At 38.8% G+C, this 17026-nt stretch overlaps 1 protein-coding gene across 1 annotated transcript in view; it reads left to right on the top strand.

Moving 5' to 3' along the window:
• Positions 1-17026, top strand: part of NRG1 (neuregulin 1) — a 1040075-nt gene that overhangs the window by 344862 nt on the left and 678187 nt on the right. The window lies entirely within an intron of this gene.

Below are 17026 nucleotides of genomic sequence, written 5' to 3' on the forward strand. Positions count from 1 at the left end.
GCTTTTCTTATTTCCTTCAAACTTCAGTCAAGTTCAGGAGGCCCACTTACATTGACAGCTGTGAATAAAGCAGTGTTGGGTTGCCCTGAGGTATAGTTTCTGTCATTCATGTGACGATATCTGTGTTGTACGTACTGGTGGTACTCAGTCAATAACAATCCTAATGCGCTATTTACACCAAAGCTTACAAAATTATTAACAAACAAGAAATCTCTTTCCCTCTGGCATTAGTTTTTAGTGATAAATAATTGCCAATCATGTCTCCTTTTACACATGTGATCTACTTTATATTGTGAATATCTCTGATTTTGTACGACTCTGAAGGATATCTGCTAATAAAACCATAACGGTAAATAGTAAATGTTCTTTCACATTGCATTCCACCAACTTATCTATATTGTAACAGTTTCATAAATGATTTTGTGATTGTTTATTCTGCTTTTCTCCATGTTACTAATTGCCACTGGGTTTATTTGCAACTTTGTTGGGTTTTTTTTTTTTAAGATTTTATTTATTTATTTATTTATTTATTTATTTATTTATTTATTTATTTGACATTGAGAAAGAGCATAAGCAGGAAGAAAAGCAGGCAGAGGGAGAGGGAGAAGCAGGCTCCCTGCTGAGCAGAGAGCCCAGTGTGGGGCTTGATCCCAGGACCGTGGGATCGTGACCTGAGCCAAAGACAGATGCTTAACCAACTGAGCCACTCAGGCACCCTGTAACTTTGAATGATACTTCTTTAGTTTGGGTTTCTTCTGTTTTTACTGGGGGAAACTCAGCAATATCTTACTTAAAAGCTTTGCCTTTCAATTGTATTGGAAAAACTTGATAGATATACTTGAACTCTGCCTTGAAAATTCTAAGAAAGTTTCAGTGACTTCCTACCACTTATTGACAACTTTTTGCAACAGGCAACACACTGAGAACCAGGGATGAAGGACGGCTAGTCCACAAAGTCCAAACTTGAGATTTTCATCATTCTACTTCCTGTTTGCAATTTTCCTTTTGTGCTGCTCATGAAAATGATGCATTGGTAGAGAACTTTGTTCTGCACATAGATTCACTATGTACTTTTTCTCTGTAAACATCGTCACTATTTACTTTGACAAGTTTATGTCATAGTATATCATTTATAATACTGCTTTCGTATTTTACTACTTTTATATATCCAGTGGATTAATTTTAAGCCATTGGTTCATTTTGTGTATTGGTGCTATTAAACACAATAAAGCAGTTATAAGAAAAAATACAAAGTCACGCAAGATAGACACTACTAAGCACGTTTTGTGAAGATGAGTCAGCCAAAATGAATAGCATCTTGTTTGCCAGATGTTACCTAAGATAATCAATCTACGTATTCCATGTATGTGAGATATTTTAAATGTAAGAGCTATTAAGAATCACGATACCTTTTTATGAGAATCATAACTCATCTTACATAACTCTGTGTTAGACTATTGGCAACAACTAGTTTTTCCACAAGTCTCACATTTAAAAATGGTGTCTTGTCCCTTGGCTTATATTGTTTTATCAAGTTACCATCCTTAAACCCAAAAAACCCAAACCAAAACAAAAACTTTTCAGTGGCTCTGATTGGCCTCTCTGATAAAATCAGAACTCCTTAGCCTAACATTCCCAAGGTCTCCCTAACGGGGCTCCATCTTACCTGCTCAGATTTCTGTCGTATCCCTGCAGATTTGCCCATGTCTCACACCCAGGATGTCTGCTGGAAGCTGGTTAACTTTTTGATTGTTTAAGGCAGTTGTTCAGAATCTCAGTTCTTTTCTTGTCCTATATGCCAGAACGTGTTTGCACAAATGGACCAGAAATCTTGGCTTTATTCTCTACTGGGCAGCTCAAGTTCCTGCATGTGAGTGGAAGATGGGGAGGAATGGAAGCACCTTTAAAACGTATTTTCAAACCATGTCTCCATCATTTGTTCTGTGAACCATTCTTTCTAACCAGTTTTTACTCATTGCTTCCCCAAGTATGCCATTTACTTTCTTGTCTCAACTTATATTTACATCATTCTAATCGTCAGAAAAACTTTCTCTGTCTTGTCTACCTTGCAAATTTTTCCACTCCTAATGTTTTTCTCACCTCTTATAGTAAAATCTTATTCACCTACCTTGTCTGAACTGCCTTTTTCTCTAATTTCTATTGAAGTTACTTTCTTCACAATTCTTTAGTTAGTAGGTTGCTTTGAATCAGTGGGTTGCTCTGAAAAATATACTTAAATTATGCATAAGCCGTCAATTTCAATGATTGTCCATTGCCCCAGACTAGATTATAAGTGCCTCGAGGGAAAATATTGCCTTATCCACCTATGCTTCTGCTCCAGGGTTTTGGCACACTGTGTGATTAACAAATGTCGTGTTTGAGTAAACCTGCTTCCCAAGGTTTTCTCACACACATAAGCTAGATGAAAGAATTTAAGAAAAACATACCTCAAATAAAGCCTTCTATCTAAAACTTTTCTTTCATTCTTTATAGCTTCCTCTTCATCTGGTTTGAATCAGTGGCATTTTAATTTATTTATTTAACAAATGCTAATATAGTATACACTGTGTCGCTCTGCTATGCAATTTACAAATGTCATCTCATTTAATTTTAAAGACAGCTCCTTGCAGTAGATACTCTTATCCCTATTTTACTTAGGAGGAAACTGATTTACTGAGAAGTAACTTGGCTAAGGTCACAACATTAGTCAGTAATGGAGTCAAGATTCAAACCTACATTTTTAGCCACTGTGCTAGGCAACAGCTTTCTCTAAAAAATAGGCTTCCCTCTTTGTTTATGGCATTCTTATAGGCGATATTAAATCACTTAAAATAACTATCTGCAGTGAAAAGGAATTAAGATGCATTTTAAGTTGGTGTTGCATCAGAGGTTAGTAGACATGAGAAGATAGGAATTCAGAGCCTAAGAAATGGTCTAATCTAAGTCCTATGAGACTTTCTGTCCTAATGACCTTTCTGCCATGGGTCATTATCCTGATAATATGCTATAGTGCCCCAGTGTCTGGTTGGTTGGTTTGTTTTGAGAGAGAGAGAGAGAGGGCGAGCGTGCAAAAGCAAGCCTGAGCTGGGGGAGGGGCAGAGGGAAAGAGAGAGACTATCTTAAGCCAGCTCAACTGTGGACTGACTGAACCACCCAGGCACCCCCACCGCCATGTCCTGTTTAAAAGTGCAACGTCTTTTGAAGTAATCAACTTAAAAGGGAGTACACATCACAGACAATGGCTTCCTAGAGTGGAAGACGCCCCTAGCTGGTGTTCCATGGGAGCCATTCCTGCTTAGCCCTCTTCCTTCGGACCAGCTTTTCTCATTGGGCACATATTATTTGGTGCCTTTCGATCTGTGCATAAATGGGACTGAATAATGAATGAAGCAGTTCTGCCTCTTACTAAATTAAACCCTGGAAATTGTTTACAAGTTCCATTGACTCAGTCACTCCTTGCCTCTTACCAAAGAATATTTCTGGGATTCTTTTTTAGTTTCTAGTGGGAGGCACACTGTAACTCATTACCCTTTGGGTTCAGGCTGCCATTCCCATTGCCTCAAAATCTATTTTCCCTTCTTTCTTTCTTCCCTTTTTGAAACCTAGAGTTCTTAGAATTTTTAAACTTAGGCTTTTCATTTCCTTTTAGAAAGTATAGTTCCTTTTATGAATATAAAAGGCTCTTAATTGCTAAGCCTTCCTTTTTTTTTTAAGGTTTATTTATTTGAGAGAGAAAGAAAGAGAGGTAGAGCATGAGTGGGAGGGGCAAAGGGGAAGGGAGAGAGAATCTCAAGCAGACTCAGTGCTGAGCATGGAGCCCATCCCAGGGCTTCATCTGAAGCCCCTGATATTGGGACCTAAGCTAAAACCAAGTGTTGACCAAATTACAAAAATCCTTCTGCATGATGCTGAGTGTAAAGAATAATGTCTGAGGGACTTTGACTAGGACATCACAATCAGAAGGGGAGTCTAGAGAAGTCCTTTTGGTAGTACGGAGGATGGCTTTTGTGGAGGGCAGCATGAGACAGGACGAGGTAACAGTATGTAAACTAAGGCCATGGGAGGGGAGAGAAGGGGTTACATCCAATAAACATGAAAGAAACAGAATCACCAGTATTTGGTCCCTGATTGTGTGTAGGCAGTGAGAAAGAAGGGTCCCCAGGATGAATCTCTGGTTTCATGGGCAGGCAGACAATAATAGTGTCACTCACTACAACGGGCACTATATTAGGAGGAGATTGGGAAGAAGGTACAGAGCTTAGATTTGTTCAAACTTCTTTCCTCAATACCTCCTTACCTTTTAACATTTTCTCTCTTTCTCCACTTGACATCCATGGCCTATTGTTTTCCTTAGTTGTTTTGTTGGTTTTATTGTGAATAAAAGTACCTACCTGTTTATCTGTTGCTCCATGCCTCTTATGAAATTAATTGAAAGACTGTTATTTTTTGTGTAAGACTTTTAATTATCTTTCATTTAGCTCCCAGAGGCTATTGGGCATGGATGCCTAGTAAGTAATTGTTAATAACAAACATGATTATTTGGGGCATGGTGATATGGAAATTTACTCCTGCCAAATAATCAGTGCCAGTTTCAACCTGGCAGGAGTTTTCAAAGACTGAAGAAGGGAGTCTGTTGCCTCTGTTGCGGGAGGGCTATGCTTTCTCTTCCTCATACCATCACTGACTCAGGGTTGGCACATGGTATTTTTAATCAATTTATGTAAAAATCATGCCATTTTAAGCCTGAAATGGACATTAGAAGTTACCTAGTACCCTGGACAAAATCCTCAGAATATTTCTTTTTCGGTGATACTGTCAAATATATTATATCCCTGGAATCTTCTCAAAACATTGAGTCAGTAGTTGAAACACCACTGAGATCTGTGGTCACATTTCCTGAAAATTCATTGTTTAGTCATCTGTGAAACATTTTTAAAGTGTTTAACTGCAGACTGCTGCAATCTTAACTAGTAGCAGACTGCTGCTTAACTAGTAGCATGGTAAAAATACAGTCCATGGAGTTAAATTCCTGGTTTCAACCCAGATCTATTAATTTGTAGAATCTGTATTATAGATCAGTCATTTTCACCACCCTGAGTCTTAATTTTGTCATCTCTGTCCGGTTCTATTGATATTTAATTAAGTGTTAGCAACCAGAATAAATTCTACTGTCACGAATCACCAATTAACGTATACAATAAACATTTATGGAGCAGCTTCTATATGCTGAGTTTTGGACCAACCAGGCTGAGAAAGGTAGTACATAATTCTTCTTCAAAGAGCGCTCTTAAACTGACGAGGGAAATAGACAAGAGAGTGGGCCATGATAAAGCAGGTGAGACATGCTAGGTTAAGTAGCCACGCAAAGTTCTAAGGGAGCAGACCATACAAGGTAAGTGATCTCAACTTGAGAATTCAAGATTGAAGTGAAATAGTTCATGCACGAAAAGAAGGAAGAGTGTTCATAGGAGACTGAAGTGGAGAGAGAGGAAGAAAAGATAAAGCAACGGTAAGACTGTTGATTTAGCGGCTGAGTAGTGTGAAAGACTAGAAAAGTGGGCAGAGGCCGTATGATAAAGGGTCTTATATTCAAAATTAAGGAGCCTCTGACAGCATTAAATCCTTATGTCTAAAATCTTACAAATAACAAAAGAGGCGTAAGGGATATAATCTCAAAACAATAATCTCAAAACAATAAGTTTTTATTCCTGAACAGAAAAACCTTTACTTGGAAAAAATAAGATAAAATAAAGAATAGGAAATTCTGAAAGATACAAGTTCTTCTTGAATTATGAGCAATATAAAAATCATAAAATGGGGGCACCTGGGTGGCACCATTGGTTAAGGGTCCAGCTGTTGGTTTCGGCTCAGGTCGTGATCTCAGGGTCGTGAGATTCAGCCCTGCATCCAGCTCTGTGCTCAGTGGGGGATCTGCTTGAGATTCTCTCTTTCCCTCTGCCCCTCTCCACTCTCAAATTAAAAAAAATAAATCTTTATAAAAATCATAAAATTATTGTCATGACAAAAGCTTTGAAAAGGGGAGGGGAGGACTCTGAGTGTTTTTGCTTTGAGCTCCTTTTCATAGATAATAACTCCAGTTATGCCTCGTTCTCCATTGTAATGATTGTAGTTTCCTTCCTCAAGACCTCCTTGATAAAATATTTTCAAAGCTCTGAAATGGAAGGAAATCTCCTTTAAAACCAGACAGCTGGTGACGCTAAGAAATTTGGAACTCATCCTGAGAGCCGAGGTACAGTAAAGCAGTTATCAGCCTCATTTCCAGTGTGTTCAGACACCTGAGAGAATGTTTGTGGTAGGTCCCTGGGTTGGGATGTGGGTGACGTCTGTGTCCTACAATGCTAGCCCTTGCTGGGAACTGGGAACTTTTGCTTTTCCAACTCTGTCAGCCAAGTACGTAAGGAGAAAAGAGGCGAACCGTGGTGGGTAAGTCTGCTCCGGGCAGCTCTGCTCACTGGCCTTTCAGTATTGGCCACATTGCCTCCATGTACCTTTGGTCAAAACGCATGAAAGGGATTTTTGTCATCTTGCGTTGTAAGCACATAATATCTTCATTTGAAGAATTTTGAATTTTCGCTGCTCATATTAACTGCTCAGCAGTGGAATTAGCTGTTAAAAAGCAAATACACTGAGGGCCATTTTGGGAAAGAAAAGAACTGTTTCTTACCTTGTTCGCTAAGACTGTACGTTCCTCGGAGGTTTGCCCATCCCAGATTCTACAATAAGATGAAATAAGTCATTTTTAAAACTCATACAGGATCTCGAATGCTGTAGAGAAAAGTGTGAAATGATTATTAATATTCAGGTATCAGAGAGTGTTTATAAAGGAGAATTGTGAGGTTCATAATCCTTCTTTAGAGAAGGAAAAAATGTAAATAATTACTTGAAGGGATGATTAGAAGAAGAGGAAGAGAAAAGGAGAGAAACAGGAGAGGTTGGTAGGTGGGGAAGGTTGATTCTAGACCAAACACTCAGGAATCTTAGTTCTATTTTTGGTTGTCTTTTATGCATCTTGCACTTTGCCCTGAAGTAGAGTTACAGAATTTTAGGCTAGCTTTTCTATCCATAATAAGCAAACATTTATAGAAAGAGGCAAAAAGTTTTCTCAGCTGAGTACGCCTGGTACATCTGAAGATGAATGCAAAACTCTAGGGAATGCATTTCATGGCCGCTAAAAGAAAGGTGTGATTTAATATAAGTTGTGATTATTTATTCCTAAGAGGTACAGAAATAGATAAATAGAGATTACTTTTTCCATATCTTCTTTCAGTCTCACATGGCTTTAAAGTTTTTTTCACATCCTCAGAGTAGAAATTATAAAGACATTTGGGAGTATCTCCTACCTCAAAGGAAAACTATAATGATAGTTAATAGTTTCAAATATTTTATAATATCTAGTTGGTTCTGTGTGCACTTATACTGCATGACAATCTCCAGTTCGTGGGTGGTCTTAGAAAACTAGCTTTCTGGGGCGCCTGGGTGGCACAGCGGTTGAGCGTCTGCCTTCAGCTCAGGGCGTGATCCCGGCGTTATGGAATCGAGCCCCACATCAGGCTCCTCCGCTATGAGCCTGCTTCTTCCTCTCCCACTCCCCCTGCTTGTGTTCCCTCTCTCGCTGGCTGTCTCTATCCTGTCGAATAAATAAATAAAATCTTTAAAAAAAAAAAGAAAAGAAAACTAGCTTTCTGCAGACACTGGGCTTTCAAATATATGTTAATGATTGCAGTATCCATATTCATTGTTGAGGCTGTACTTATATTACTTTTCTTTGCAGAGTTATTGATGACGTACCCTCGTTCTGCATTATGGCACGTGGCAAAACACTGCCTCCCAATTTGAACTTTTCAGTGTAACCTTCAGGGGAAATGGCACCACAATACCATTGCATCAACTTTTTTAGTAAATTATATTATTAGATATCCATTTATAACTTACCCTCTGAGTGAACTCAGTCATATTTGCTGGCTTCGTTTCACTTCTGTGAAATGGTCTATAGCAGCTATGCCCTTGCTCATCGCCTAGGACAGCAGTGTCATGTAATTGGATGGTTTCTGTGAAGTTCATTTAACCCCTTCTGAGTGGGTTCCCTGTAACTAGGAAGGAATTTTCTTTTAGTAGATTTCTTGCATGGGGCATGTGACTCCCTACAGTACAGCAGTAAGAGGTCATCGGCTTGTGAGCAGTGCAAAAGGTGGGCAGGCAAGGGGAGAGGAACTAGAAGAAGCACCGATGAGTAGTGAGTCTCACTCACACCAGGCTCCCTACTAGGTACTCTCCCACGTGGCCTCCTGTAAATTTTGAAATGTCTCTGCAATCTGGGTATTAATCGGAGGCCTGAGATTTTTTTTTTAATTGTTATTTAAATTCTAGTTAGTTAACACACAGTGCAAAATGTTTCAGGAATAGAATTCAGTGATTCGTCACTGACATACAACACCCAGTGCTCCTCACAATTGCAGAGGCCTGAGATTTCACATAACTTGCCCAAGACACCTCGTACACTTGGTAAATGATGAAATTGGCATTTGACACAAATATGACTGGCTCCTAAACTTCACATGTTTTCCCCAAAGTGGAAACGATGGAGCATGGAATATTTCTTAGTTACCGAGATCCAAGAATCAACTGCTCTCAGTTTTCTTATCAAATAGGTTCAAGTCCAAACAACAGCAAGGGAAGGGATATGTGATTTTTGTACACACTGTTTGGCCACTGATACCGTTTTGCATGCATACCACAGGCAGTGGCTGAATAAGGCACACACAGATCAAACTTTGATGTCGGATCCACTGTGAGATGCATGTAAAAATCTCTGCTTCCTGCGTGCCTCTGTTATTCTAATTCTGAGGTAGCCATAATACTCATTTCAGTTTGAGGTATTCTCTAAATTAGAGGAACCGTACATAAGTTGGTTTACTTTAAAGTTTAAAAACGCAAAATTCACAAATGGAGCAATTCTAGTAGAGTACCATACTCTTGACTCTTCACTGTAAGAATTTGCCATCCACTGTGAAGTAAATCAGGCAATTAAAATGCATTTGTATAAAATTATATATAATTTGCCTACAAGATAGGTGTTAAATTATTCCCCATTATGAGCATTGTAAACAATGTCTTTTGTATCCTACTTGGGTAAGTAACAGTAATACCAAAAAAATCATGGAAAGGTAGAGCTGTACCCATAGGTCTTCACACTCAAGAATAAGAAACTCGCGGGGCGCCTGGGTGGCTCAGTTGGTTGTGTCTGCCTTCGGCTCAGGTCATGATCCCCGGGTCCTGGGATGGAGCCGGAATGGAGATCCCGGCTCAGTGGGGAGCCTGCTTCTCCCTCTGCCCCAACCCCTGCTCGTGCTTTCTCTCTCTCTCTCACTCAAATAAATAAGTAAAATCTTTAAACAAAGAATAAGAAACTTGGGTATCAAAAGATAAAGTAATTTATTCAAGGTCAGTCAGTTTTTAGCAAAAAAACCATATTCATAACTAAGACAAAAATTCAGATCTTTGACTTTAAGCTCAGTACTTTTTCTCCTATGCCACACTGCCTTACAGTACATTAATTATTATACCTTGTACTGCCATTTTGGAATCACTCACATCCTTTTATCTAGATGTTTCTGTCTTACCGTTCTCTATAATAGGAATGTAAAAATGTTACTTTGATTTCTAGGAACAAATGATATTATCTGCCATATCTAGTTCAGTGCTTTGCACAGAGAGGGTGTGCCACAGACAACTGGGTGACTGTAATTGGAAATTAGGTGACACTTTTACTTTCCAGAATTTCACCATACCTGAAGAGGGACGAGCACCATGAGGGTTGATGTATTTGCACAGGTCACACGTAGTATCTTGCTCTCCCATGTCTTCTTCTAATGGACAGTACTTGACTCACAATTGCCCCTGAAGGTTCTACTCATGTTGTTGTCCCTGTTAGTGAGTGAACCAAGGTCACTGACCCAAGAGCCAATTGCAGATTGGCCAAATCTCTGAAAGGTAACGTACCATGAAAATTTTTATCTAAAAAGGAATGATGAACGATTAGGCCAAATTCTCTCTCACTCTGGTGCTGTACTACAGATGGACTTACAGGACCAACCTTAGAGGGCCTCTAACAGGGATATCACGTCCAAATGCTTGCTGTTTTTTGTGTGTCAGTCATACCTGTCACAATCCGAGTCACACACCGTTTCTTTAAGCCCAGCCCAATTTCCATCATCTTTCATACAGCATAAGGCAATTGTGATAGAGATGTTCTCGAGTAATCTCCAAGTATCTTTCCAAAGCTCTCACGCCTCAAGAACTTCTTTTAACCTTTAAGCATCTGCCTTGCACATGGTCCTCTTGGGCCACTCTTGGCAAAATATTTGGAAGGAGATCTGGAACTTGGTTATTTTTAAAATGAAAGAAAGAAGAATTTGCTTCTGCACTAGGCAGAAACAGCAAGCTAATGTAAGTATGCCACGGAAAACCCCTCTGCCCTGCTCTACATTCATGGACCCTTGTGGCTCCTTTCTTTTTAATGCATTACCTTTGGCAATCCTGGTGTTCCAGGACATGCCAATGAAGTTGGCTGAGTCGGAACCATTTTGGAAGATTGGCTTTTGGTTAGGATTCTTCTTGCCTGTTGATATATGTACTGGCCATTCTGGACTCAATGCTTATATGAATTTTCTGTATCTCGAAGGTATTATGTCTAGTAAGCAACTTCTCATAAATTTTATCTGTACAGTTATTCTATAAATGCGTTACAAATATAGGCAGATTAGTGCTGTTTCAGGCTTTGATTTGGTATCCATTCTAATGTTGCCTAGCAACAAGGGAATGCCCCAATTTGTAACTCTAAAGAGTTCATGGTACAAAATACACATCTCATTTATTTTCATTGAGCCCTACGTGACTTTTTAAAGTCAGATGTTAAAAAAGTGTTGTTTTCCAGATGGGAAAATGGAGAGCTGATAACTGGTTTTTATTAATAAAGCAAGTGACTGGTAGACATATTAGTAGAAACTATGTATTTGGACTCCTAATCTAAATTACATTGTTCCAAAAAACTGTGTTGCATTTAACTTTATTTGAATATAAGTGAGGCAGCCATCCTAGGTTGTATTTACCAAATAGTTATTATGTATCAGATCACAGGCTATGCATTTCATGTTTTTAAATTATGATATGGAAGAGAGAGTCTTACAGATAAGGTAGGTAGAAATGACCAGTCGAGATAGGTCTGAAAGAAATTGATTCACAATTTATTTTGATATATACAAATGGGATTCCTGCACCCTGAGCTTTTGTAGATATGAGCAGTATATTACCAGTTGCAGTATAGAGGTACCACTGTGGCAGGAGGGAATTGAACAAGAAAAATCAGTAGACCAAGAATAAGACATTTTCTTTTTTGGGGGTCATATTTAGCATAAGCCAAAAATCCATCTTCCAAAAAGAACATTTTGTGGTAGACACTTCCCTTCTATTAAGCCACGTGACATCTAGTGGTATCCGTTTACTTCCTTTGTGGCCATTTTAGCCCTGATCCTAGATTGGACAAAGCTGAAGTATCAGCATGAAGCGAAATTGTGAAAACGTCTTGTGAAAACGTCCTTGGGTTTGCCATGTGTTTCAGTCCTTGTAGATGACTGTCATGCATGGTTGCCAAGTCACTGAAGAGACAATGTTAGTATGGTGACCTTGGACACAGATGGAACTGCAGGATGGAATTCCTTCTTATCCCTTCCATACAGATAGTATGAAGCTCATTTAAACTGAGAAGGGGAAATTCTAACCAAGGAAGAATTGGAGATCTTAGATTGTTCTTGTTTTCATCCTGATTCATGGATTTACAAGTCAATTAGAAATGTTAACAGCCTCTCACTCCCTCCCTAGTCACCTTCCCTGTTAGCTGCTGCTTTAGAAAGAAAATACATATTGCAGTAGTTCTAATAGTAAAAAAATGGGCAAGTTTTAAAAATTGCCAATGCCTTTTAATTTCATCCTGAATGTATGTGTCACCATTTTATATAACCATAGAATAGTATTTTCTCTTCTCTCTGACGAAGCATACTCTGTTGCATAAATTGAGAGGCACCCCTGCAACACCCTAAATAAGATTAAATCATAGAGCATTTATATTTTGTGTCCTAAGGAGTTGTTTTATACACTGGATAACCATTTTTAAACTATTGGGTAAACAGACTCCTTTCCCTGCTTTCATAACAGTGGTTTCTCGGGAATGAGATTGCTTCGTCCTAATATTGCCATCATCGTGATCATTTCAGTGACCAGTAATGAGCACCTTCTAGGTCCAACCACTTCTCCAGACTCTTAACAAGTTTTAGGCTACTTTTCAACCAATCTTTAATGCGCATGCTAGAATACAGCACTTACAAATGAGGGAAGCTAGGCTTAAGGTCACATTCTGGTGGAACTCAGATTTGACGTTGTTGCTCTCTGATTTGAAAGCCCATGTTCTTTCCTTTACCAGGTCCTTTGAATGTATATCAAGTTTTTCCCTCATCCAAGGTCATCTATTTTTCAAATTAAACTTCTTATTTATTTTAGATAATATTTACCTATAACACACTGCAGAAAACGTCTCTATGCCTCTGCCCTGGGATAACATACTTTTTATCAAAGGAAAAAAAATTAACATTTTTCAACTATTCCGTTCCCCTTAAAGAGCCACAGTTTATGACACACTGCAATTTATCCAAGGGCTTCTAGATGTTCAGAGAGGGCAACAGAGAGATGATTTCCTTTAAAAGAATTTGATTAGATTGGATTCCTGAAAGGAAAAGCGTTCCCCAAATGGAGGCTGTTCAGACCAAGTGGCATGTTGCACAACCTAAATGGCATTTAAGAGCAGAGGTGTCTGATATTCAGCTTGAAGATGGCTGCACTGCTGTGATGTCACCTCTACTTGTGTGATCCTGAACTCTAGCCATGTGTATCAATCACATCCTTGATGTGAGAGAGAATGGAAGGGAACTGACAAGAGCAGCTTTTGATAGTAAAACTAGGAGCCAAATGCAGGCACGTCAAACTGTGGGAAAAGGAAAGCAAGAGTCGAAAGGATGGCTTTTTCTATAAGAAATACAGATTTTTGATACCCGACTCCTACTTACATTAATTAGACCAAAGAGATTTATCTTTTCTAAAAACATTCTAATCATAGATCACTCACTTTAGTTCTGCATTTGAAAGCAGCATTGCCATAAAATCACCTATATTTTTACTCATTTTAGAAATGAACAAAAGACATTGCATAAAATAGTACACTTGTCATAATTATTGGCAGGTACAATTATTACCTTCATTATGAAATAGGATTACAACTGAATGTACAAGTTGACAAATGTGAAATAGTTTTTCCAAGAGTAAGTGGCTACTGAAGCATTTAAAAGTCTGCAAAACCTCAGAGAAGCCTGAGAGGGATCTCTTTTGAAATATAATAACAATTTGTCTTCATATTACTCTGAAATATATTTAGTTAACAAAACCGTTGGTCATCCCATAAGTATTTATTGAGGCTCACACTTCTGTGATGTGGGTTACAGGTAGATTGTAAGAATTAGAATCATCCCTAATGGAACTTGCATTCTAGTATAAGGGACCAAAGCAACATGCAGAACATCCTGAGTTAAGAAGTATGTAGTATCAACTCGAGTAGAGGGTGATCAGTGGGAGCTTCATGGGGAAACTCACCTTGAATGTACTCACGAAGAGTTTGGACAGGTAGAAGAGGGAACCTCTCAGTTCTCATCATGTAAACAAAGCCACGTTGGTGGTATTAAATATGGTGTGTTTGAGGAGCAGGGAGAACAAGGCTGACAGGCAGGAGAATGTATATGAAAGAGTGAAAAAATGAAAAGAATGGAGTGAACCTGGATCAAAAAGGAAATCAATGTCTAAGAAGTAGGGCTTAGATGATTTATGAGGAAGATAACTGGCATGATATTTTAGGGTAGAGATGCAACAATATCACTATGCTTTTACTGGTTTAATGATGAACAGGACACACGCCCTATTATTTCTCTTAAATGGTGATAAACACAATTTGCCTACCCATGCATTTGATTACTATAATGCTTCTGATAGGCCAGCCTGATGACATGGAGACCAAATAGCCCATGACCAACACTACTGATTAATTGGTTTCATTAAAATAAGAAGTGATTGTGGCTTAATCCAAATAGAATTAAGGTTCAAACCCAACATGCAGAAATTAGAGAAATGGAGAACAGAGTTTCTGATTTAACAGATTTTAAAGCTCAGTCTTTGAAACGTTAAAAGTAGTGATGTAATGGCTTAATTTTGGCAAGGGCTAGTTGCCTTGAAGCAAGGTATACAGTGCTATTTAGAGCACTTTGCAGCAACACAAGAGAAGGGATGAGGATAATTCCAACGGATCTTACACAAAAGATGTTAACAATGCAAATTTATAATATGTGGGTCTGCACAGTATTCTTGTTTCGTTAGAAGAGGGTTTCGCACTGGGAGAGGGCAGTAATCCATTAAGAATCAAGCAACAGGAAGACACTGGGACATGAATGTCAAGGACAAAGTTAGGCATGAATTTAAGTTAGATGTTAGCATTGGTAAGTGGCTTGGAGTGATAGGCTCGATCAGAAGACTCTAACTGGTTCACCTATAAGAAGGGAGGCTGATAATACCTTATATTTACTTCTGTGTTTTCACAAAGAACCCTAACTTTCCAACTGAGGATGTGGGTAATCTCAAAATCCATTTGGGTGAAAAAATGTGAACCACTCTGTCCAACTTCATTTAGAGGTGGAAGATCTCTCTCTGAGTTAGAATATAAATTAAGATACTTGGCTTTAAGTTAAAATATTACATTATCACTAGCTTTTAAATGATATTTTATCATTAAGGATATTTCTTCCAGTAACAGTGCAGAGATCCAGTGCTTCAGCTATTGAATTTCTTAAACGGAACAATTTCTGAACATCTAAGAGACACGTTATCTAATAACATCTTTGCTTTTATAAGTTTTATTTCTGAATTACGTTATATTACCAGAGAGCAATGCACTAGGACTGTTTTGTTTTATATCTCCATAGAAATTCCTTCCCAGAGTTACAATTTAATGTTTTGTCCTCAGATTTTTTTTTTATTGAGATCACTAGAAGAAATAGCACAGGAGAAACCTACTTATATTTCCTACAAAACTGTAGTTGGAGACTTTGTGTGATGTAACGTCACTGATACAAGGAGTTACATGATGAAGCTCCCCTAGGACTTAATGCCCAGAAATGACATGCTCTTAGAGATGATTTTGCCAACTTTCTTTAATCTGTAAGCAGTTCATAACCAGTCCTGTTTTTCCTTGGCTACCAGGGATCTCACAGCTAAATTTGAATCACAATTTGAATAACAATTGAAGTCACAGACCCATTGGTGCTCGTACAATTTTTAAATTCAGAGTAGTTTCTCTTTATTACTTTATTTTCTTTATTCTCTTGTTATATGTATTTTAACATGGTAGCCTGCATCACATCCTCATTGGAAGAGCAGCGACTATTTTTGTAAGAAGCTAGCTATCAATCTAGAGAAGTAATGTACAAGTTTGTTCCTCAAAACCTACCCCGTAACCAATCTGCCACCATTCCTTTTCTTCCCTGTGAGTAAACCATCGCATTTAAAAGGGTCCTTTAATGGATATCCAGTTGCATAGATCATGTAATAGACACGAGAATCATAATTTGTATGTTTTCTCATAATGTGAGGTTTCAGAAATTTTCCTGATATATTTAGTAATTTTCACATACCTGTTTATCAGGTAGCATCCTATAGGGGCTGTCCCAATGGCATAGCCAAGTGACATTTGAATTCTTGGGCCTTGGGCAAACAGCCCACCTCTCTTGTCACATTATGCACTCAGCATTCCTTTGTCAATAAGAAATCATTGTGATCTGGATTCTAAAGCCATTTGTGGGATTTTTTTTTAAAGATTTTATTTATTTATTTAACACAGATAGAGACAGCCAGCGAGAGAGGGAACACAAGCAGGGGGAGTGGGAGAGGAAGAAGCAGGCTCATAGCAGAGGAGCCTGATGTGGGGCTCGATCCCATAACGCTGGGATCACGCCCTGAGCTGAAGGCAGACGCTTAACCGCTGTGCCACCCAGGCGCCCCGGATTTTTTTTTTTTTTAAAGATTCATTTATTTATTTTAGAGGACATGAGTGAGAGAGTATGAGAGAGCGCACAGTGGGGAGGGGTAGAGGGAGACAAAGAGAGAGAATCTCAAGCAGACTCTGTGGTGAATGTGGAGCCTGATGCAGGGGGCTGGATCTCATGGTCATGAGATCATGACCTGAGCTGAAACCAGGACTTGGATGCTTAACTGACTGAGCCACCCAGGTGCTCCGCCTTTGTGGGATTTTTTAGACGTAGCTCAGTTTCTGGCCATATCTCCACTACCTGTACTTAAGGAAATCAAGTGGAAATCCTGACTTTTGAAAGAAGGGAAAACACCTGGATCCTTCTTCATTTAGCAGTTCACCTGGAGGTGGTATAGAAATCTCCACCTGCAAAAATCTAGCTAAGATGTTAAAGCTCAGGGGCGCCTGGGTGGCGCAGTCGTTAAAGCGTCTGCCTTCGGCTCAGGGCGTGATCCCGGCGTACCGGGATCGAGCCCCACATCAGGCTCCTCCGCTATGAGCCTGCTTCTTCCTCTCCCACTCCCCCTGCTTGTGTTCCCTCTCTCGCTGGCTGTCTCTCTCTGTCAAATAAATAAATAAAATCTTTAAAAAAAAAAAAAAAGATGTTAAAGCTCAACTTATCACATCTTCTCTGACGCTTTCTCTGAACTTTTTCCCCCTGCCCTTTACTCCAAGCTGAGTTAATTTCTTACTCTTCTGTTTATATGCTGTGATTTATACATACTGCTATTATAGTACTTAGAATGTGATATTATAATAAGGTATTTTTCTGTCTTGGATAAATCATCCTCACATTCTTCTTTTTATTTTATTCTGAAGTCTATAATCATT

Source organism: Ursus americanus, chromosome 27, assembly GCF_024610735.1.
Source record: "Ursus americanus isolate L20-20 chromosome 27, mUrsAme1.1.p, whole genome shotgun sequence".
Lineage (NCBI taxonomy): Eukaryota > Metazoa > Chordata > Mammalia > Carnivora > Ursidae > Ursus > Ursus americanus.